This window comes from Diabrotica undecimpunctata, chromosome 2 (genome assembly GCF_040954645.1).
Source record: "Diabrotica undecimpunctata isolate CICGRU chromosome 2, icDiaUnde3, whole genome shotgun sequence".
In the NCBI taxonomy this organism is placed as follows: domain Eukaryota; kingdom Metazoa; phylum Arthropoda; class Insecta; order Coleoptera; family Chrysomelidae; genus Diabrotica; species Diabrotica undecimpunctata.
The window spans coordinates 85,434,797-85,459,735 of record NC_092804.1 but is presented as its reverse complement, the minus strand read 5'-3'; the positions used below and the strand labels follow the sequence as shown (position 1 = coordinate 85,459,735).

The window sequence follows — 24,939 nt, the reverse complement described above, 5'->3', positions numbered from 1 at the left end:
TATATATGGAAATTAATTTGTACCCTAAAAATCATAATTTGGGGTTAGACACAAAATTGATACTATAATTGCTATAAAAATGTCTTTCTAATATAATAAAAAAAAAAAAAAACTTACCAATTTATATTGATGAAAGTTATTTTGAATGGAAATAATTCCTAGATTTTGTCTATAAACAAACAGAACACCATATCGATTATATTTTTAATTAAGGTTATATTTTATTCTCTGATATCGCATCCATTGCCCCATTTGACATGACAGTTTGACCATAGAATAGCCGAACTGTGCTCCGTTGTTCTCTGTTTTGACATAGACAGCGAACAGGGATGTATTTAACACACTTTAAATAATAAAAAAAAATTGAATTATTAATTTATTAAATTTAATAAGGTATGAGAAAATTAATATTTAAAAAAATAATAAGTAAATTATTTATTTTAAATATTATTTTTGGGGTATTGTGACGATTAGGGTTTATAGAAAATAATTTATAAGTTATATACTACATAATATTAGATATTTGGTTGTTTTAAATAAGTTATATACTAGAGAATTTAATAAAAATATATTTATGTGAGGGCATTTTTAATAAATTAGCATATAATAATTGTTAAAAGTTGTATTTTAATATTGTAAATATATATAAGTGAGCCATGTGCTTAGGCAACCAAAAATACTCTCGGAGATTGACAGATATTTATACTCTGAAGTGACGTTTAAGAATATTTACGAATATAAGTGGGTTATAATAATATATTGTTTGAAATGTGTATTTTATTAAATTAGAATGTTAAGTTACTAATTTAATTATATATTCTGATCTGAAAAGCCTAAATGTAAACAAAATTATTAATAGAAAAGAATGGAATTCTCTGGATCTCCGGAGATGGCCATGTTTGCGAAATGGTTTGTTCCAGAAAATTCATACAAGTATGAAATAGAACAAATTGGAACAGGATCTCTTACGAGATGGTTCTAGAATGTCCAAAAGATATAAATACCCGTGATTTGGATTCAAGATGGCAGTGTTTGGCAGTTTTTGAAAGTTTTTAGTCAGAAAAGTTGTAGATAGTGCAGTCAGAAGAGTTTTTTGGCAATTTTTAAGTTTTTTAGTCAGAAGTCAAGCAGTTTATTATGAAAGTTAGTTAGAGTCAGTGAATCAAGTACAAATAGTCCAATAGTTTAATATAGTGAGTTAAATGAAGATTAAAAATTATGCATATAATTTAATGCACATTTATAATTATACACAAATAATTATTGAAAATAAAAAAAAGGTATATTGGAAGAAATTAAATTATATTATGGTTGGAGATTAGTATAAATCAACTTATAATAATTGGATATTGGTATATTGAAAAGAAGAATAAATATAAATGCTGTTTGCTGGTTTGGTTGGTGGTGTATAAATGCTGGTGAAGAAAACTATATCTTAAATTGGTAGAAGCTGATAATTGAAAAAAGTAATTTCACAAAAAATAAGGATAACCGAAGTACGAAGACTTTCAGTGGTGATTAGAATATATATAGTGGAAAACAGTTCATTTAGGCATTCAGTGAAAGAAAGGTACAAAATTTTGTTAATATAATTTAGTTAGTGTCATAACAATTTCAATTTTGAAGATAGTTTGTTTAAATTTTAGATTGTCTATAGAATTTAATTAGTTTTATAAGAATATCAGTTTAAAGATAGTTTATTTTAAATTTACATTGACTAGGTTAGATATATATGTGTGTTTCATAATAGTTATAATAAAGATAATTTAAAAAAGTACTTACAAGCTAATTCTTTGAGAACCGCGATAAAAACCCTATATATTATATTATTAAAAATACTCATTGCTCATCATTCAAACAAAAAACACATCATAACAATATATATATATATATATATATATATATATATATATATATATATATATATATATATATATATATATATATTTAATCAAAACAGCATCCTAAGCAATACTTTTTTGTGGGTTCGAACCCACATCCTTCGGCACCAAAGACGGATAAACTCACCTGTCAGCTATATATGCAGCTATCTATTGGTTGGATATCGAGGATATCAAAATTTGTTAAAAGCAGTTAATAAATAATTTCAAATTTTACAGCAGTTTGCCAATCTAAATGAGTGACCTGTAACATCCTTTATATCGTAAGTGTACAAGTTTACAGTGTAGAATTCACTATATCTTTTTGTTCGGCCTGTTATAAATCAAAACCCTTAATTATTGCTTAAATGTTTCGGCTACACCGAAAATATGTACAAACAACCAAACTTATATGGAATCACTATGTATTTCAAACCAATATTTATTTTTTTTTGAAAAACCTGTTATTGTTTATAGATTATTTGCTTTAGTTATACATTAAATGAAAATACATAAACTACATAACTCTCGCTTTCAAAAACGAAACTATGCCTCAACGGATGTGCAAAGGGGAAAGATTATTGGTCTTGTGGAGCAATGAATGTCTCAGAAGGACATAGCTGCAGTGGTAGACGTAATACAGGTCGTTGAATTAAAAACCTGTGCTAGGTATTAGGAGTTAGAAACAAACGCTTAAGAATAGACAAAGATAAAATCGCCAAAAAGTAACAATGGCTTGCCACGATCGTTTTATTGTCCAAGTATCTAGAAGAGACCTAACCCTTTCTCACCCGCAACTCCAAAAGCAGCTTTTGGAAGGTACATGTGTAAGTATTTCAGTTGAAACGATAATTAAAATACTTCGTGCCCAAAGATTAAAAGCTGAAAACAGTTAGGGGTTCCCGAGTTAACCAGGCAGCATAAGATCGATCTCGGTGTCTTCAATACCAAAACTGGAATATTGGAAATTAGCTAAATGTGCTATTTTCAGACGAAACCAGGATTTGTGTAAAATCATGTAACCAATATATTTGGGTACTTAGAGAGCGAGGAAGAAAAGCAAGAACAAAAATAGCCAGATCGGTTCACAGACATAAAAGAGAAAGTGCGGAAGTGAGGAAGTTTTGGGGTAGTAATATGATCGGTGAAAAAACTTCTTTAATTTTTATTCAACCAACTTTAATAGTTTGCAGGTATGTTGATTTGGTTCTATAACTTGTAGTTATACTCTGAAAAAGTGCAGTGGAAAAAAATGTAATTTTCATGCATGATAATGCACCTCAACATACCAGCAGAGTCACTACAGACTTCCTTGAAGCAGACGATATCACTATTATGTGGCCGGCTTTCTCACTCAAACTTAATTTTATAGAGTATTTGTGGGATATGCTTAAAAAAATAATAGACCTCACCGTCATAATTCACAAAACACTGTACAGCTAGTACAAGCCGCTCTTGAAGAAAAGAAATATAAGTACTACAATAAAATCTTGAAAAATTGTTTAGGAGCATACCCACGTCAATTGGAGCTTGCATAAGGCCTAGGGTTAGTAACACCGACTACTAAAAACAAACATAAATAAATAAAAATAATTTAAATATCATTTATTGTACATTGAAATATTGTATGCCATTGACTTCAAAACAATAATTTCAATTTTATTATTTATGAATTTATGGGTTTCTTTAATTTTTAGGTATTGGTGAATAAATTGCTTTATAATAAATATTCTTTGACTTCGTAGTTAGTTTGTTTTTAATTTGATTAAAATAATAAGAAATATTAGATGATTCCATATAAATTTGGTTGTTTGTATAATTATATTTTTATGTCTACACTATTTGGTGGAATTCCATGTAAAACCACCAAAGTTTATTTACGTAACACAAGGCCGCTTTGTGAGTCACTCGTATACTAGGTACACGTTCCTCTGCTTCTTCATAACTGTTCTCGTTTTCTCAACCGCATTTTCTTATGATGTCTTAATCCGGTAAATACTCGAATCCTGGGTCGCTAACGTTACAGTCTACCCACTCTTGGTGGTTTGCTGCGCCCACATTCTCTCCGCCAGAAACTGAGTTTAATAAACTTGTAAGGACAGGCAGTCTTCACCAACTGCTAGTTCGACACAATTTTTGATATTTAGTAACAGTTCTCTCCATGACTTTCCAATTGTTAAAGACTTTACAGACTACCATTTAGATGCGATTTCGTACATAGAGTCGAAAATAGTAAATGATTTCCAAAACTCATAAGTTTGTTGAATTTTTGAGCGAAGTAACTTTATCCTGGAGTTTCTCTTCATTGAGATAATGACGCCTTGGTCCATAGATTGAACTAACGCAGTCATCTTTTGGGGGCAAAAATTTGGTATATATTTTTCCGTCAGCAGACTTCAGCATAAGCGTTTCAGTATATGAGATGACGTTGTCAATAAACAACACAGCTTTTTGTGGCAAATGGTTTGATTTTAAATGTTTTTGACTTCGAACCGGTACTGATACAAATTTGACTTCGAACCAGTCAAAAAAATTTTTTATCCATTTACCCATTCCTTTGGTTGAAGTAATCAACAGGTAATTTTTCTGCCATATTTTCCTTAGTAGATTCAGGTTATTTTGCTTTGCCAAATCCGTCAACTTCAGTTTGTAACTTCCTGTAGCGTTGCTGCAACACATAATCGTGATCCATCCTTTGCTGGATTTATGGCCTCCTGATTTACCTTCACTTGAAGTTACGTCAGAGATAAAGGACATTTCCACAAGAGGCCTGATTCCTCTGCGTTATAAATTTATTCGTAGCTTAGATCATTTAAAGAAAGTAACTCTTTGAACTCACTTTTAAATTCCTTAGCTCCCTGCTGGTCACCGCTGAGCTTCTCTCCATGAAATCATATCTTCTTTATCCCATAAAGTTGCTTAAAGCAAGTCAACCAACCAGATGATGCATAAAAATCCCCTTCTAAGCCCAACACGTCAAAAAACTGTTTCGCTTTTATAGCAAATTTTTGGACCTGATATTGGTATACCCATGTTACGAACTTGGCCTATCCATTTAATCATCGCCGTCTTTAATTCTAAGTAAGACAAGGTTCTCATTGTTCTTCTTTTCTTCGTGGCAGAAGATCTTTCTCACATTGATGCAAATAAAAGAAGTTTGTCCTTTTGTTTTAAAATGTCTCGCACTATCGACCCACCGATACCGTACTGTACGGAAAGTATTGTTTTCAATTTTACTTACGACTGCTTACTTTTGATTAACCGTCAACACAACTTTTTTCTTTTCTTGGACATGGTAACAGAACAATATAAAAATGCACTGTAGCTCAAAATAAAATAAAACAAAGATTAACTGAGTGAACTGCAAACTAACACAAGCAACTTAACAACCGCATTCCGCCACTGTCTGGCAGCGATAGTTAGGTCTTTGTTTCACCACACAGCAGACAAACAACTTTATCAACTATTATAACAAAGAAACGATTTGTTATGTTTTTGTTACAAAGAAATAATGAAATTAGTCAGTCGTCTTTGTTGGTTATTTTACACTTCAACAATATAATAATATATTTTAAGAAACGATTTGTTACCTATCTGTTTATAATAAAGAAATATTAAATTTCTGCTTATAATAATAAATTACTATGTTTATTGAGAATAAACTACAATTTTCTTTAAAATCATATATTTTTATATTATATTTATAATAGATATGATAATACATAGATCGAGTCAGATTTATATTATATATATATATATATATATATATATATATATATATATATATATATATATATATATATAATATTTTATATATATATATATATATATATATACATATATCATTTTGTAATACGTTAAAGTAGTTTTTTAAAAAATATGTGTTTCTTGCGTTTAAAATGTAAAATACCTATTATTGTTAACATAGGTATTGGTTTTACCCAGTATAAAGTTGTCTCTGTTAACATATTTGTAATCTTATTGATATTATTCATGGAATTGTTTATTGGATTTGAAGTGCATTTAAGAACGATTTGTGTTTGAACGTAAGATTAACGAAAAAGGTTGTTTGAAAGAAGTCGGGAATTTGGAGTTCCAAGAAAATTATAAAGTACTTACTACTGGGAAATTTAAAGACGTTTAAATGAAGAAATAGGCATATTTGTTTTGATCAATGAAAAGGAAGGAAAGCGACTGATGGAATGGGGTGTTAAGCCAAGAGAGTTTTTGGAATGAAAAAAACGACAGTGAGTGTAGAGACCGTGTAGAGAGTTGATTCCCAATAGCTGAAAGGAGCAGTTTTTGTTTAAGAAAAAAAAAAGTAAAAAGTGTTGCTCTTCGTTAATCGATAAGCCTTGTAGGCATCCGTAAAAGTACAAAGTAATATTTTTAAAAACTTAAAATTAAATTCAGTGATAATTGATAGCAGTTGTAAGTACTCACATAATAGTATCCGACATCGTAAATAAAAATTGTTCCAAGGTATTCAGATATACCTCTATATTTCTTTCTAACAATATTCTCCATTGCGAGGACAGGAACTTACACATACGCAATATCGTAATATCTTTTAAATTATTTTTTGCAGCCATAACTCATTATTGTATCTATACTGGGTAACTTTCTATTTTAAAAACTTGTGGTATTTTTTATGTCTTTTTATATTTAATTACTTACTATTTCATAGATTGTTTGTTTTTTGCAATTTATGCTGTCATTAAAATTTGTGTTTATTTCTTTGTAAACAAAAAGAAAGAAGTAGAAACAAAACAATATATATATATATATATATATATATATATATATATATATATATATATATATAATACAATAGACTTTTAGACAATATAAATGGCTTATTTGCATGCTAAACTCTTAAACATAAACGTAGTTTATATATCTCAATAAAGATATCGATTTTAAAATATGAATCTCAAATGAAGGAATTTATTATGCGCATATATTTGTTTTGTCTTGCGCATAACAAATTAGTAACAAGGTTCCGAAACTTGACCGATTTTTCTTAATCAACCTTTTTGATGTATGATGAAGGACATTATACCATGATATATAACAATTTTGTAATGAATTAATATGCAGACATTGATAATGTATATTTATTATTACAGAAATAATCGTTTTTTTTTTTTAGGGATAAATTCTGTAAATTGCGTTAACAATGGCCTAGTAAAAATATGGTAAATACTGGCACGCAACCCTTCCCACAGGGACATTTGGCAATCGTGCTAACAGGGTAATAAAAAAAGGGAATGTAACTTATGACTTTTTTAAAATATATCATAATAAGTAAATATTTCCATGGGAGTTTTTAAAGTTCGATGGAAAACAAATAGAAATTTAATATTAAAATAGTTAAATTAAAAACAATATTGTAGTAACTGGATTAAAAATTTATATAGCTGAAGAGAAAATAAAAGAAGATCTGACAGATTTTATAAGGATGAAGTAAATATAGAAAGTGCAAATAAATATGGTGCAGAAAACTAAATTAAATAACGTGGAGGTTATTTTCGGCAATCAAGATCAGAGTGCAGAAGAGTCGGATTCCGACGACGACGACGTACCTCTTGTCATACTAAGCAAAGAAGAAACAAAACCTTCGATTATTATCGAAAAACTAGGATCTGCACAATGGCTTATAGGTGATATGTACCAGCATTCTAAAGATGTTTAATGGAGACCAGAAATCGGACCTAAACAAAATCGCACGCCATTACAGCTCTTCAGGTTATTTTTTGACAACAAACCTATTCAATATGATAACAACATATACAAATACATACGCGGCACAAAAAAAAAACTTGACTAGTGATGTTACAGATAATGAAATTAGGTGTTTTGTGGGTGTGCTTATTTTGAGCGGCTACGTGGTTTTGCCAAAGAGATATATGTATTAGAAAACTCATGTGATGATAGTCAGGAAAAAGTCGCTGGAGCTCTATCGAGATATATATTTTCCCGTATAATTCTTCTTATATTAGAAGAATAAAAATTCTTCTTGTGTGTGATAATAATAGTTTGGACAAAACAGACAAGTTTTCTAAAATACGGCCATTATATGATGCACTAAATAATTTTTTTTTTAAATCACGCTGCTTTCGAACAAGAAGCCTAGATGAAGCTATGGTACCATATTTTAAAAGGCACCCTACGATACAATTTATACGAAAGAAACCCATTCGTTGGGGTTATAAGCTTTGGATGGGTACTCTAAGTCTAGGTTATATTGTATGGTTTACACCGTATCAAGGCAACTCAGTGCAAATACCAGCCTTATACAAAAACTTCGGTCTTGGTTCGTCGGTTGTTTTGTCTTATGCAGATTTTTTCAATCACGCTGACCAAAAACGAGATTCCACCTTTTTTTTGATAACTTCTTCTCATCTTTGCATCTAATAAATAAGTTAAAAACTGGAGGTATTTACGGTAGAGGTACAATTAGGGACAATAGAACACTAAAAGGCCCCCTATTCGCTCCAACTGCTATGAAAAAAAGAAAGGGGAACTTACGATTACAGATTAGATAAAAATATAGGGATTGTGGTTTGTCGCTGGTACGAAAATAGTGTCGTTACAATTGCATCTAACTTTTTTTCAGTAAAACCACATCACCTGTCAAACGGTTTTCTCATAAGAGGAAGAGATACATTTTTGTTTCTCTACCAAATATAATAAAGCAATACAATTATTTTATGGGTGGCGTAGACCGTTGTGACCAAAACATTAGTCTTTACCGGATCTCTATAAGAGGGAAAAATAGTACTTTCGGCTAATAGTACATGGAATCGACATAACTATTCAAAACACGTGGCAATTGGACCGAAAAGACAGAGGAAGCCTTGATCAGCTTGAATTTAGAAGGCAAATAGCTTGCAACCTTCTGGAAATCTACAAAAAATATACCAAACGCGGCCCAACAAAACGGAATCTCGACATGGTCTTAAATTCAAGATATGATGGTATGAACCATTCAATTGTTTATCAAGAAAAACAATCTCGTTGCGGACTTTACAAGAAAACGTTCAATTTTTGTGCGAAACATTTAAAATACCATTACACCCTAAACAATGTGTTAAGCATTTCCATACTTTGTAATTATTGTTGTAGTAATAAAGTTTTACTTTCTAATATATACTCTTCTTACTGCTGTCCTTTTAAAAGAACATGACATATTTTGACAGCTAATGCAAAAATTATTATTTTAGTATTTTTTGTCGTTAAATAAGACACATTTCCTTATATTTCCTTTAAGTAAAGATGAAATTTAAAAAAAAAAATAGTTTCAGTAATATGTGGGTTAAAATAGAAATTTTATTTCATTTTCTAATGTACTTCATAATATATAGAAATGTAGGTTGTGTCCATAAAACAGTTAGTAAACACCCTCTTTGTTTATTAGGTAACCTCAATTGGTTGCTACGTATTTCCATCAAATTGCTTGTTTTCCTACTATTTTATTATTTTAAAGGGAGGAGTCACAACAGATGACACTTTCCAATAACGACTCATATCCGTCTGTAGGGTGGAAGTTTATATACACCCCCATTGGAGGTTGCTATAGATATTTTTTTAATGGCTGTGTTATGAAGAAAATTAATTGTCAACATAATTTAGAAAAATCTATTTATAAAGAATATTTTTCATTAAAGGCATCTCATGGTATCGATTAGTTATGGCATAGTTTATGTGTTTAAGATCTCTACACGGAAGTACAGAAACAGGCGATTCCCTAAAGTCGAAAATACATATTTGTTATCTTTTATACATGAATATGTTATACATAATATATGTTAAAATAAAGTCGTTTTAATGTACGTTGAAAATTACATTTGAATGAATTTGAATGAATATTTTTATTGATAATAGGTTCGAATTAAAAAAAAAATATTTATTAGCAATTTATGTTATATATAAAAGACATTTTAAAATAACCATTAATGTATGGCAATGGAAAACTGTCAGGAAAAAAGTTTGGAATAAAGAGATATGGCAGTGGTTAAACGAAGCTCAAGAAAAAATAAAAGAGAAAAGAAAATTATATAAACAGTGGCAAGAAAATAGGTCGGACACAGATCTTCAAAACTATATAGTTGCCAAAAAGGAAGCGAAATAGTACATGGTAGCAAAATCTTAGTTGAATTAAACAGAACTAGTTTTTTTTATTGCCGTATTGTCAGACTCTTCAGTAAGAGCCTAAAAAGGTACACAATAAATCTGGTAGACAGCGGTGGGGACATCCTTTTTAGACATCTAACCTACTTTTTTTTAATAATACATATATTATTTTTATTATATGTTTTAAATTATTATTAAATATTCTTCCGTAAATACGACCTTTGAATATTTGTCATGACACCACTCAGTCGAGAAATTATGATGAACACTTTCCTGACCCAATTGTATATACCCAGATTGAATCGAATCGTCGTTCAGTGTGGTAAGATCAATAAAGATAAATAGATAAAATAAAAGGAATAATTATATGCAAAACATGAACAATTTTTAGTCTTAAAATCATGCGATATGCTTATAGAATCGCATTGAATATAAACTCTCAGATACTCACCGTTCTAATGAAGTTCGATAATGTGTTTTCATTATAGGTGTGGCACTACTAATGTTATTGGATTTTCCTTAATGTCGGCCTAATGATCAACCCGGTTTACGTCGATATATTTCTTTGATGCTTTTAATCTATGTAGCCACATCTTTTTAAGTAATGATATCAATATTAATTATTTAACCTTTGTAACGAGATAAAAGTGATTGCATATGAACTGGCTCCCGATGCAATTCTCGGAAATTTAGATAGTTAGGCGATGGATTTTACTGGGATGGCCATTTAAAAACTGGATATATCCAATTTATAGTTTTGCATCGTGCTTGTACTTGATCATATCTTTGTAGAAGATGCAAGCTACAGAAGTTAACAGTTAAACATTACAAGGCTTACTGTGAATGATTTACAGGGTTTCTCATTATATTTTGACCCACCACTTATTTTCCTTAATTTCGGGAATACAAAAAAAAGTTTCAAATAAAAGTTGTAATATTTTATCTGTACCGACCAACAGTGTAGCAACAGACCAAATTTTGTATACAGGGAGTGCCAATAAAATGCATCTTCAATATTTCGAATGGGACACCCTGTATTTTTTATAGTTTTGAGTAGCCCTGCATTTCCTGATTACAAATATATAACATAGTGTAGCATTAGTTTTGTTCTATAATGGCGTCTGATACTACTATACTATACTAAGGTAAGAAAAAAATATATTTAGAAAAAATATATTTAGAAAGTCAACAAAATTAATACAATACTACATTTAAGATTACAATAGATGCTCAAAGTTCTCTCCATTGTTATCAATGCTCAAGTAATATCTTCGTTTCAAATTTTCTAATGCGCCAGATATTGTGTTTTTATGAACATTAAAATTTTCAATTTCCGCGCGAATTTTTGCCGTGATAGTGTTAAATATTTGAATTTGAATCAAAATACACTTTTTCTTTTAAAAACCCCCATAAAAAACTATCCCATGGTGTTAAGTCGGGACTATTTGGTGGCCATGTAATGGTACCCTTATTGACGATCCATACATTAAATTGATTATTTAAATGTTCTTGAGCGGCTACATTATGTGGCGGTGCTCCATCTTGTTTCCATATCATACTATTTAATTGATTTTGTGTATAATTTTGATTTAATAACTCATCCACTAATCATAAAACAATGGTTCAACTATTTTGTTTTAAAATATTCTGCACCACACATTTATTGATTTTTTTCCTGACTTTTTTATTTGCTTAATTTTTCTTTTCATATTATTTTTCTGTTCCCACGAATACCTATTTCTTCTATTAAAAATGCCTGAAGTTGAAAAATTTGATTCATCTGTACATAAAATGTTATAAAAATAATTAGGGGATCATTGTTCAAATTTGTAAGCATGTCTTGACTGAACTGTAAACGCTTTCTCTTATGAACATCGGTAAGTTCTTGTACCGGTAATATTTTGTACTGCTTATAGTTGTGCTTTTTTAAAACTCTATATATCGTCGCACGGCTTTTCTCTCTAAAGCTTTCTTTATCTCTTCCAAAGAGGATTTTTCCTGCAATGAGGGAAGAACCCCTGGAAAAATTAATGGAATATTATACAAAAACGAAGGACCTGTTAACCAGTCTAATTTTGATAGAAAAGCTGCCGGTAACAGACCTCGCGAAGGCGCATCGGCTGCAATATTTCGAGATTCGATATAATGCCAAGAACAATTTTGACTATGGGACAATATATACGAAATGCGATTTGCGACGAAAGTTTTGAATCTCGAGGGGGAACTTTTAATCTAGTGCAATACGATTTGCGAATCTAACCAAGCATACACATTTTGAAATATTATATGCTTCCACGACTCTAACACAAACGACATATATGTTTTACCAAATGAACAGCAGCTAACAATTCTAATCGAGGTATAGTAATCTGTTTTATAGGATCTCCTTTCGATTTGGCACACAGTAAATTAACTTGAACTAGGTTGCGAGTATCAACACTACGAATATAAACGAGACAAGCATATCCCTTTGCACTAGCATCGGCAAATCCATGAAGCTCTAAGATGGGACATGAGAAAATATTCAAAAAACGAGGAATTTTGAACTGTAAAATAAGAGATAGTTCGCTCTTATATTGCTCCCATACACGAATTATTTCCGAAGGAGGGCCATGCCACGAATTCCATTTAAGACCGTATGCTCAAAGTTGTTGAATTAAATGTTTAATGAAAAAGTTAATAGGTGTTAAGTAACCACAAGGATCATAAATTCGAGCTAATTAGGACAAAAACGATCTTTTGGTACAAGGGACGTCTTGCAATTTGACTGAAAATTGAAAGACGTCGGACTATGCAATCCATTTCAAACCAAGGATTTTTAATGAAGGACCATTTGCTTCTGGATCAAAATTAATGGAATGAGGATTAATATGGGATTCAGGAAATTGCGACAACAATTTGGGTTCATTCGAACACCATTTCCGTAACTCAAAGCCTCCTAACTTTAAGAAAGCGACTAATTCGTCAACTAAAGTTTGTGCTTCTTTGAGAGTCGAAGCACCAAAAACAAAATCATCAATATACGACGCATGACGAATAAGCGAGACGGCTTTAGGAAAACGAGAGCCTTCGTCTAATGCTAATTGTTGGAGAGTTCTTAAAGCAAGATAAGGTGAAGATACTATTTCAAAAGTAACGGTTAATAAACGATATTCCTGAATTTCCTCAAGGCTAGAAAATCTCCATAACACGCGTTGATAATCCGTGTATTCAGGAGAAACTAAAATATTGCAATACATTTGACGAATGTCCGCGCACAGCGCAAAACGATTAAGTCTAAAATTTAATAAAAGCGAGACTATGTTCTGTTGTAACTTAGTAAATAGTCGTTCAAATATTTGCCAAGACTGGGACTTTTCTGAGACGCATTATACACAACTCGAATTTTATTTAAAACACTATCTGGTTTCACAACGCAATGATGTGGAATATAATACTTTCCCCTTTTCATTTCGGCATTAGGGACTAACTGCATATGACCTAAATCAAGATACTCCTGCATATGAAAATTATATTCTTTTTCAAACTTGGTTGACGAGATAAGCGCCGTTCTAATGATAGCAGTCTATTTAAAGCAATATTATAGCTATCTTGCAAAGAAGGCGGCGATTCACGAAAAGGCAAAGACACAACATATTTATCCGAGACGTCCCGATTATGAATTTCCCGATAAACGTTCTCGCACAGAGCGTCTTCTGGTTCTAAAACTGGCTTTTCCGGTATATTTTCCAGTTCCCAAAATTTCGATAATGAAGAATCTAGTGGGTCTTCAATATTTGAAAGACAAACAAGCGAACGAAAAGTTAGGTGTGCTAGTGGGTTCTAACAAAATATAGCCAAAAACGGTATTTAGGGCATCTGGTTGTCCCGCTTTACCTTCAATTTTACCTTCTAACAACACCTTCGAAAATTTGCTACAACCAATTAACAAATCAATAGATTGACTACAGTTAAATTCGGGATCGGCTAACTTCAAATTGTTAATATAATTCCACGTCGATATGTCAATTTCAGTTTCGTTTGCATCGAATTGAGTCCGTTAACTTCAAATAAACAAGGAGTTTTAGGCCAGCTTAGTGTACTGGCAGCTTTTCGACTAATGAACGAACTCATTGAACCCGAATGTAGAAGACATCTCAAGGGCTGTTTACACCCTTTACTATCAATCGCGTAAACTAAAACGGTACCGAGCAATATTTCCTTTTTTGTTTCGTTTTTCTTCCCTACAAAACTAGCAGCACAATGTGATATTTCAGGCGAATTTTGTTCGACTCCCGATGCCTCTGTATTATTAGTATTTTCTGTGAACGACTGACTATTGGAACGATTTCTATCGAAGTGCAACAAACTATTATGAAGGTGACTATAACATTTACTACATTTAAAGGCCTTTGGACACGACTTGACAGAATGATTAGCCTGATTAAGACACCTAAAACACGAGGAAGATTCTTTACAAAATTGGTATCTTTCTTTTGGAGATTTTTTCAAAAACAACGAGCACTGGTTTAGAAAATGACTTTGTTTACATAAAGCACAACATATTGACGACTAATTTGTAACAAAGGATGAACTACGATTATGCCTTGACTGATTAGAATGTTTATAATTACACTTTGGCTCCGTATAAGTTGGGGCCCGCGACGATTTCTTAGATTCACTTACGCTACTATTCAAGTTATAGTAAGCAATGTACTGAGTTTCAATAAACTCTACCAATTTTTGAAATGACGGGATTTTATTCGAACTCAAATAACTTTACTGAATTTATATCTCAAATAACTTTACTGAATCCGCGTCTAGTTTCGACAAAAGTAAATTAAACATAATAAAGTCCCAATGTCCCAATTTGGCTAAATTTTCTAAAAACGTGTCTACTAATTTAGCCAGATTTTTCGAATTAACTACCGATATTTTCTGTACGCCCGTGATCGCATCCCAATGCGCGGTCGCACAAAGACGAACATTTGTGTACCGTTTAACAATTAGATCGTAAGCAATTTGATAATTATTGCTATTTATTGACAAATTACGAATCAAACTAAGTGGAGTCCCTTCTAAACATCCTTTCAAATACTTAAACTTTTCTACGTCTGCTAGGCCTGCGTTATTATGTACAACCGAATTATATAAGTCTAAAAATGAACTAAACTCCTTAAAATCGCCCTTAAATTTAGTCAGCTCTATTTTAGGCAAGTGAATATTAGATTGTGGAACTACCACCGATCTAAACGGTTCTGGAGTTTCATATTTTGGCTCAAATAATTCCGCACTAAATAGTTTTATTTTGTAAAATTGTTCCAAAAATAACTCCCGAACATTTTCTTCAACCCTCGTATCCGCTTCTGGCACAGAAAGAATATTACCAATAATATTTGTGTGATGTTTTAAGAATTCTTCACGAATTGAATTTAATTCTTCTACTCTAATTTTAAATGAAGGTCGGATCGAAATATCGCTTACAGATTTAAAACCCAAATCGAAAATTACCTGAATGTCATTTAAAGCCGTTTTTCTTAAAAATTTGAGCTTTTTATTCCTCTCTTTTAACTTCTCCATTGCAAAATCTCTAACAAATTCCAATAATAATATACAAACGAAAATGTACAAGAATGTGGTCTAAGGTCCGCTTGCCATTATGCTAATTTCAGTACTGAATTTAGCACTAAAAATATTAGTTAGTTGCTCGAGTCGATTTAGTATGAAAAATGTATGTTTGTGTTTGCAACTATCTTAATTTTAATTAGCCTGTAAGCATGCGCTCTACCAATTTTGTATTGACAGTCTAACCTACCTGAAGTTTGTTTTGGTTGTATAATTAGAGTAAAAAAACAAACAGGTAAATAATGATGGTAAAAAAGAAGCTAAAATTATGTGCAGCAGCTTTATTTAATTGTAATAATGGAGAAAAAAATGGATCGAGAGAAGAGGGTTGGGCAAAGGAATATTAAATATGTTGAATGAAGAATTATTAGTAGAAGACCCTTTGGCATATAAAAACTTTTTACGAATGAATAATACTGTGTTTATAAAATTATTAGGACTAGTTGAGAATAAGATAAAAAAACAGGATACGCAATTTAGAGAAAGTATTTCAGCAAGATGCAGGTTTGTATAGTATTGTATTTAGATAGATGTATAAATTTGATGCCTCGTTTTTTGTTTAGGTTGGAAACTACATTAAGATTTTTAGCAACTGTGCAAACCTTTAGATCATTAATGTATTCAACTCGTATACATGAAAGTAGCATTTCTAGGTTTGTACCTGAAGTTTGTGAAGCTATATATACCAGTCTAAAGGAAATATATTTGAAGGTAAATATGTATGAGATAAAATTATGAAAACTAACTAACATTATTTTTAGACCCCAACATCTTCTAGAGAGTGGTTAAATGTTGCTAAAGGGTTTCAAGAAATGTGGCAGTTTCCCAACTGTATTGGTGCTTTGGATGGAAAACATGTAATGTTTAAACCTCCGATATCTGCTGGTTGATATTATTACAATTATAAAGGGAATCACTCAATAGTTCTATTAGCCATGTGTGATTCAGCTTATAAATTCACTTACTATAATGTAGGAATAAATGGCCGCATAAGTGATGGTGGTGTTTTCCGAGAAAGTAATCTGTGTGGAGCACTAGAAAATAACTCTTTAAATTTTTTTGTATTAATTTGTATTAATTGCAGATGATGCATTTCCGTTAACCAGTCGAATTATGAAACCTTATCCTAATAGGGGATTGTCAGAATCTGAAAAAATATTTAATTATCGACTCTCTAGAGCCCGTCGAATGATTGAAAGCTCATTTGGAATCTTAGCTAACAGATTTAGAGTATTGCTTAATCCAATAAATTTAAATGCAGATAAAGTAGAAAAAATAATATTGGCTTGCTTAGCGTTGCATAATTTATTAGTTTCAGAAAATTTTAAAGCATATATAGAACAAGATGAATCACAGGTTGTGTTTTCAAATAGATTAAGTAATCAAGCAGGTAATCGTTCGACAGCTAGAGCTCATAATATAAGAAATGAATTTAAAGAGTATTTCAACAGTGACAGTGGTTCAGTTGACTGGCAAAATGCTGCTATACAGAGATGTAACATGTAAAAAATGTATATTATTATTAATAAATGAGTAACTTGAAATTTAAATAAAACGAAACATACATAATTATGAATTTTTATTTTTTTAAATTTTTTTTCTGGCATCCCAAATAATGTTTGTTATTTTTTCTTGAGTATCTAATAGTGTCTCTTCATCAGACACCAAAAACTCTAATTGACTCTCTACAAATTCTGCAAATATTTTTAAATTTGATTTTGCAGGAAGAGTCTCCACAGGTTTTGGTTGCTCTTCATTGGCCAGAGCATTTGTTAAAGATGACAAAACATCAGCCGCTTTATTCAAAAAAATCCCCTCATCGTCAGGTTTATTTCTTTTTTTTAGCCTCTTTCTAATAATATCTCCTCCAGAGGTGGCATTGTCTCTTAATGAAGGGGTAGGCACATTATGTGATGCAGAAGGACTCTGTAAAATCAACCATATCAATAAATGATTAATATGTTAATAAATAAATAAGAAGTTATTTATATTTGTATTCATATTTTGACAAGCTTCCGATTTAGAAGTTAAAACGTTAGTAAAAAAAGACTTTTCAGCTTATGTGATTTTAATTCCCAATAAATTTTTTGACACTATTATCTCCTCAAACTAAAATTCTTCATAATTATTTTCCAATTAAAAAATTTCAAAAAAAAAAATTGATAAATAAAAGTTTATACTCACAATACAATAATCATGAAAATTTTCATTTTCAATCCCCTCATCGTCAGGTTTATTTCTTTTTTTTAGACTCTTTCTAATAATATCTCCTCCAGAGGGGGTGCTGTCTCTTAACGAAGGGGTAGGCAGATTCTGTGATGTAGAAGGACTCTGTAAAATCAACCATATCAATAAATGATTAATATGATAATAAATAAGTTATTTATATTTGTATTGATATTTTGACAAGCTTCTGATTTAGAAGTTAAAACATTAGTAAAAAAAGACTTTTCAGCTTATGTGATTTTAATTCCCAATAAATTTTTTGACACTATTATCTCCTCAAACTAAAATTCCTCATAATTATTTTCCAATTAAAAAATTTCAAGAAAATTGATAAATATACTCACAATACAATAATCATAATTTTGAAAATTTTCAATCTCCTCTTCCTGATTCTGACTACTTATCAAATGTATTTCATTTTCTTGAACATAATCCATGGTAGCATTTTCATTGGCTGGTAGGACTGTTAAAGCCGAAAGGCTGTCCTGTGAGCACCTAGGTATGCAATGCTCCGCTACGAACAATATTTTTTCGTAATACCATAGCGTAGGTTTGTCAATCTAATAAAATAAAATAATTATAGAGCAACTATTAGGCTTTATAAAAAACATTACTTTTTTGATGTCTACTGCTACTTTTTTGATGTCTATTTGTTTGTGTACGCGACTTATCGTAATGGTTTCAGTGTTAACAAAATTCTAATCAAATTAGCCCAACAAATAGACATAAAAAGCCATAATGTAATAGAAATATTACTTACATCATCGCTACCAGCTCCGCTTTTTATAAATGATAAATATATTCTATGCTGTTGTAAAAAGTTAGTTCTTAAATTGTTAAACTTGGCTTTTATCTCTGCCACACTTACATCTACACCGAGTTTATACAATTCCGCCTTTATTTCTTCCAAAGCTTTTACTCTCGCATTCCTATTTTTATACAATGGATGCTTTGGCACATATAAACAAGGATTTGCTTTATATAGTTCGATTAAATTTTCTATTTGCTTCTGACTCCACATATTTAAAAACAAAGCATAAACATAGAAACATACGTATAACATAACCTCAGTTTAAGTTAATATTGGATCATTTTTAGTACAAGAAATTAGAACATGTTCTAATTTTTAGTACTGAATCGGCGCGCGCACCTATTTTGTAGATACAATATTTTTAGTGCTAAATTCAGTACTGAATTTAGCATAATGGCAAGCGGACCTAAAACCCCGAAATGCCCGAAATTAACGATTTGAAATTTGATACTTTATTAAAACGACTATACTCCCCTTTTAAAAAGTATGGTCCACTTTAAAAGGTCATAAATTATTCTCGAGCCTCGAATTTAATAGCTTTCGACAAGAGAAGCAACTTAATCAACCCGGTTTCTTAAGATAAGAACCCTCAAAACGATAAAAAATACATTAGACGAAACCAACCATTCAAATTTATATTATAACAAAATATTTTTTTCAACAAATGAGTTTAAATCCGGCTAGATGGGCCAATGTGGGGATTCAACAAATAATGTACTATTACGAATTAATAGAAATTAAACTAACATGAACTATTCCTTCGATAGCTCTGGCAAGATAAATAAACTTTAACTCATAGGTGCAAATAATTATTAAAATTTAAATGGTTGCAATAAACAATCAAAAAACAATTTAAAGGTTAAGGTAAAACTAAGTGAAGAACTTACCGCTAATTACCATGATTTGCACTACTTTACGAAACAACGAACAAAAAACGAATTCAATATAATTGCCTCGGTCACTAGCGGGTTGCGTCTTTTCTTCTCAACGACTTACGCCCTTCTGTCTTTAGCGAGATGTATTCCCGAGCCTCAGCGGTACTATTAAGGATCGGATGAATACAGGGGAGGAAAAAAATGTATTGATTAATTTATACAACCATATTTGAATTTAAACAGACAATATACTCGAATTATACTCGAATTACAAACACCAAAAGTTAACTTATTGATAACATTTTTTGTAATTTTAATCAATAAAATTTGATATAAAAAAACATGAATATACATTAAGCAGCGTATTTTATTTAAAAAATAAATAACCGAAATTATATTTTTGTTTAAAAATTAATTACTATTGGTTGAATTAAACCTATTTGCAGCCACTTGTTGACTGGCGACCTATTATTAATATATTATCCTAATTATAGATATTTAGGGATTCTACAGTATTCTTATCTCTACATCTCTCTCTGTTGTACCATTCTCCATCGTTTAGGCCTCTCTTACTCATGGCGTTGTCTACTTCGTTCCTCCAGGATTTTCGGGGTCGTCCTCTTTTCCTCCTTCCTATGGTTCTCCATTCGGTTATTCTCTTTATCCATCTGCTGTCGCTAGTTCTTCTTACATGTCCATACCACTTTAGTCTTTTTTGTTCTATATATGTTAATACGTCTGTTTCTATTGATGTTCTTTGCTTTATTTCGTCATTACTTCTCCTATCTATTCTTGTTACTCTGCAGCATCTTCGCAGGCATTCCATCTCTGTTGCTACTATCTTACTGCTGTTTTTCTTGTTTATGATCCAATTTTCAGCCCCATATGTCATAATACTTCGCACTAATGTTTTATAAATCTGTGTTTTTGTCTTCATATTTAGGTGTCTATCCCACCATACTGAGTTAAGTTGTCGGATTGTTTTTCTTGTTTGTCCTAATCTTTGTGTAATTTCTTCCTCTGTTGTTGCCTTTTTCGTGATTATAAACCCCAAGTATTTGAATTTATCCTTTCCTTTGATTGTTACGTTGTCATCAATCTGTAGATCTCCAATGTCTTCTTCACTTGTAGATAGGTACTCTGTTTTCGCAAGGTTAATATCTAGGCCAGCCTTGGTATATTCTTCTTGTAGTTTCTTCATCATGTAGCTGAGGTCGTCTTGGTCTTATGTAATCACTACTTGATCGTCTGCAAAGCTTAACGTATATAGGTATTCGTTCCGTACCGGTACTCCAATGCCTTCGCATTTTCTTTTCCATGTAGTCAAGGCTTTCTCTAAGTATATTTTGAATAGGGTTGGAGATGTGGAACAACCCTGCAGGAGCCCTTTTGTTGTGGTGAAGTCTCCTATGATTCTTGTTCCCATTTTAATGGACACTTTATTTTCTTTATACAGAGCTTTTGTAGCTTCTATGAGTTCCGTCTGTATTTCTAATTTGTACATTGCCTCCCATAGTTCTGACCTTGGTACAGAGTCATACGCCTTTCTCAGGTCCACAAATGCCAAGTGTATATCTCTATTTTTTGCTTTTTTCTTTTCCAACAGTTGTTTCAGTGTGTATATGTGGTCTATGCATGATCTTCTTGCCGTGAAGCCTTATCCTAATTTTAAATGTAGTATATATATATATATATATATATATATATATATATATATATATATATATATATATATATATATATATATATATATATATATATATATATATATATATATATATATATATATTCTTAGACTATTACATACATATAACCAGAGTTAAATATTATGATTTTTTATTTTAAAAAATATGTTAAAATTATGACTACATAAAAAAATCATATCGGTAAACTTCCGGATACCAGTTGTAGTGGGGTTTTAACCCCTACGTATTAAAACGGAAGATATTCTTAACTTATAAAAATTCAGATACCAACAGTGACGCACAGTTTAAATTTTTTTGCTTTATTTTGTTCCAAAATGCAGTACTTTGCTTACATATGCTAAAACTTAGACTTTAAGCAATGTGATCTGATATTAAATTTTTATGAATTGTAACTGTATATTTTTCATTATAATTATACTTATTGATAAGTGAACTTCTGGTGTTTGTAATTTGAATCTATTGCCACCTGTTTAATATAATTAAAGTTTAATTCACATAGACTAAGAATCGTTTAATTAGCTTACCAACTCCCTCCATGGTCAAAACCGCGTCCTTGTATCCTTTCAAATCATAATTTGGACAAAAACTTGACGAACTGCTTTGTGAATTGCTTTATTTGTTGTCATTTTAATTGTATTTAGCACCTCATGTACTTCTTTCACGCTCTACGTTGGTAGTTTCGGTAATACTTTTCTCCGAATATAGTACATACAGTAATACAGTTTATTATCAGATGTACATCATTCACAGTAAGCGTTGTACTGTTTAGCTGTTGACTTCTGTAGCGTGCATCTTCTACGACGATATGATCAAGTACAAGCAAGATGCAAAACTATCAGCAAATTAATTTGAAATAAGTTTGCAACGAAGGGGTATATGAATTTAAAGAATGATGAAAAACTTCAGTTTTTAAATGGCCACCCCAGTAAAATCCATCGCCTCACTATCTAAATTTGAGAGAATTGCATCGGGAGCCAATTCGCGCAAATCCCTTTATTGGTAGAGGGCTTATTACCTGAGAGCGGGAGCCAGTTCATATGCACTCACTTTTATCTCGTTACAAAGGTTAAATAACTAAAAAATAATTAATATTGATACCATTAATTAAAAAAATTGGGATACATAGATTAAAAGCATCAAAGAAATATATCAACGTAAACCGGGTTGATCATTAGACCGACATTAAAAGGAAAATCCAATAACATTAAGAGTGCCACACCTATATTGGAAACACACTATCGAACTTCATTAGAACGCTCAGTATCTGAGAGTCTATATGCAATGCGATTCCATAAGCATATCGCATGATGTTGAGACTGAAAAAATTTCATGTTTTGCATATATTATTCCTGTGGATTAATTTTACCACACTGAACGACGATTCGATTCAATCTGGGTATATACAATTGGGTCAGGAAAGTGTACGTATTAATTTCTCAACTGAGTGGTGTCATGAAAAATATTCAAAGGTCATATTGGCAGAAGAATATTTAATAATAACTTAATAATGTAAAACATGTAATGAAAATAATATATGTAATATTAAAAAAGAAATAAAAATGCAATTTTTTTTAATAAATCTTGATAGAATTAGGTTATGTTCAACGCGAAAAATGTATTAAAATACGGCGATTTAATTGTCAAAAAGTACAGAGTATATATCAAAATATAAAAATAGAGACAAGCAATTATGTAAATTATATACAATAAGAGAATATAGGCGCCTGTTTGCATCAAGGCAAACCAGGAATTTCTCGTGTAGAAAATATTTGGTATTAATGACTTTGGTTATGACCAATCAGCCAGGTTTGATTGGATTTGTAAAGTCAGTATCATTACTCTGTCACAACATAAGCATAATAAATTTATTAATTTACGTTAGTGGGTAGGTAGTTTTGTTATTAAACCGTTTGTTATTAAACCACTCTCATTTAGCCAAAAAATATTTCTATATAAACAAGACGATGAGTTCCTCAGAGTTCCATAGCAAACTTTTATGCAGCTTACCATTTAATTAGAAAGCTACTTTAGATGACATCTTAAAAAATCCAATATCAATTGCCTTTAAAGGTAGAAGTAATATAAAATGTACTTTGATACAACATATAAAAGGTTCAATAAAGTATTCAAAATTTTGAGCTAAGCTGTTTCTACACATACATAGAGAACGATCTATCATGCCAAAAAAGGCAAATACTCTTCGGGATATCTAGCGCCTGACAGCCTCAAATTAGGCTGTGTATGTCATTGGAGCGATGATACCGATAGTATTGTTGTGAAAAGAGCGAGCAAGGGTATATGCGAGGAGAATTGATGGAATTATAGATGAGGAAGAGAGGGAGAATTTTAAATGAGTGGCAGAGGGAATGGGAGAATGATAGCGGAAAGGCAAAGTGAACGAAGGAGCTTATTCGTGATCTGAGGCCTTGGTGGTATAATAAATAACGCTTCACTTATGGTATCGTATGGTACAAGTATTTAAAACAATACTATACACTCTTACAAAGTTACTTATCTTAAATATAATAGTACTTAGTTGACGTTGTGCTAATACGTGGTATATCGACTTGCCATCTTGACGTTAATTTAGTTCTGATCTCTGAGATAATAACAATTCACAATTCACAATTCTGCTGACTTACACATTTTAATCGAGGCTATTTTTTATGAATGTCCTCGATTCGAAATATTAAACATATTTTATATAAACAAATGCGAAGTGTGTTACACGTTCCTTTTAACTTGTTCTTTTTATGAATTGTAATATTTTAGGGATAATGCCATACCATCCCCCTTACGGAAAACAATTCTCTCTTGCAACTGTCTCATCCCCTCAGTAGATGTGACAGGTTCGTTCTGGAGCGGAAGTGACGTCACACGTCGATCGTCAAGCGTACGTATCCTCATGGGTCAAGGCCACGCCCCCCTCGTGACGTAGGAATGTGCCTAGGGTCTCGAGGCCACGCCCCTCGGCCAATGGTGACGTAGGTACGCCCCTTGTCTGTAGGCCACGCCTCTCGACCAATGGTGACGTAGGTACGCCCCACGTAAACGCCTGACCAATGGTGACATAGGAACGCCCCCACTCGTGACCTTAGAAGATATCCTCGACCAATGGTGGCATAGAAACGCCCCCCTCGTGACGTAAGAATATATCGTCGACCAATGATGGCACAGAAACGTCCCACTAGTGACGTTAGAAGATATCCTCGACCAATGGTGGCATAGAAATGTCCCCTCGTGACGTTAGACCATATCCTCGACCAATGGTGATACAGAAACGCAACACTTGTAACGTTAAAACGTATCCTCGACCAATGGTGACACAAAAAAACCCTACTCGTGATGTCAGAACGTTTCTATGTCCAATAGCGGCATCATGACATCGAATTGAGTTCATCCTCGTATCTCACCGATCAATAGTGACATAGGAACGCCCCCAATGGGAAAGTGTGCATCGACGTCCAATGAGAACGACGTACATCAATGGCGGAGGCTATTTCCCCACTAGGAGTGGAGCTGTGCCCCCCTCCCCCCCATTCCCCCAATAATAACGAAGATACGCCTCGACAAACACCAATGGCGACAACCGAAAAGAAGACGAATTGACAGTCGAAAAAAAGAAGACGAATTAACGTTGACAGGAAAAGAGAAGAAGTGTGTAATTTTTAATTAACCTCGTATATATTTTATCCACAACG

General features: G+C 31.8%; 1 protein-coding gene and 1 long non-coding RNA gene across 3 annotated transcripts in view; one reads left to right on the top strand and one right to left on the bottom strand.

Moving 5' to 3' along the window:
- Positions 1 to 24,939, bottom strand: part of DCX-EMAP (Doublecortin-domain-containing echinoderm-microtubule-associated protein) — a 1,094,074-nt gene that overhangs the window by 784,619 nt on the left and 284,516 nt on the right. The gene's annotated exons all lie outside the window — the stretch shown is intronic.
- Positions 16,018 to 16,505, top strand: LOC140433366 (uncharacterized). The gene is made up of 3 exons (XR_011949937.1): positions 16,018 to 16,124; positions 16,184 to 16,331; positions 16,382 to 16,505. It is a non-coding gene; the product is annotated as an uncharacterized lncRNA (long non-coding RNA).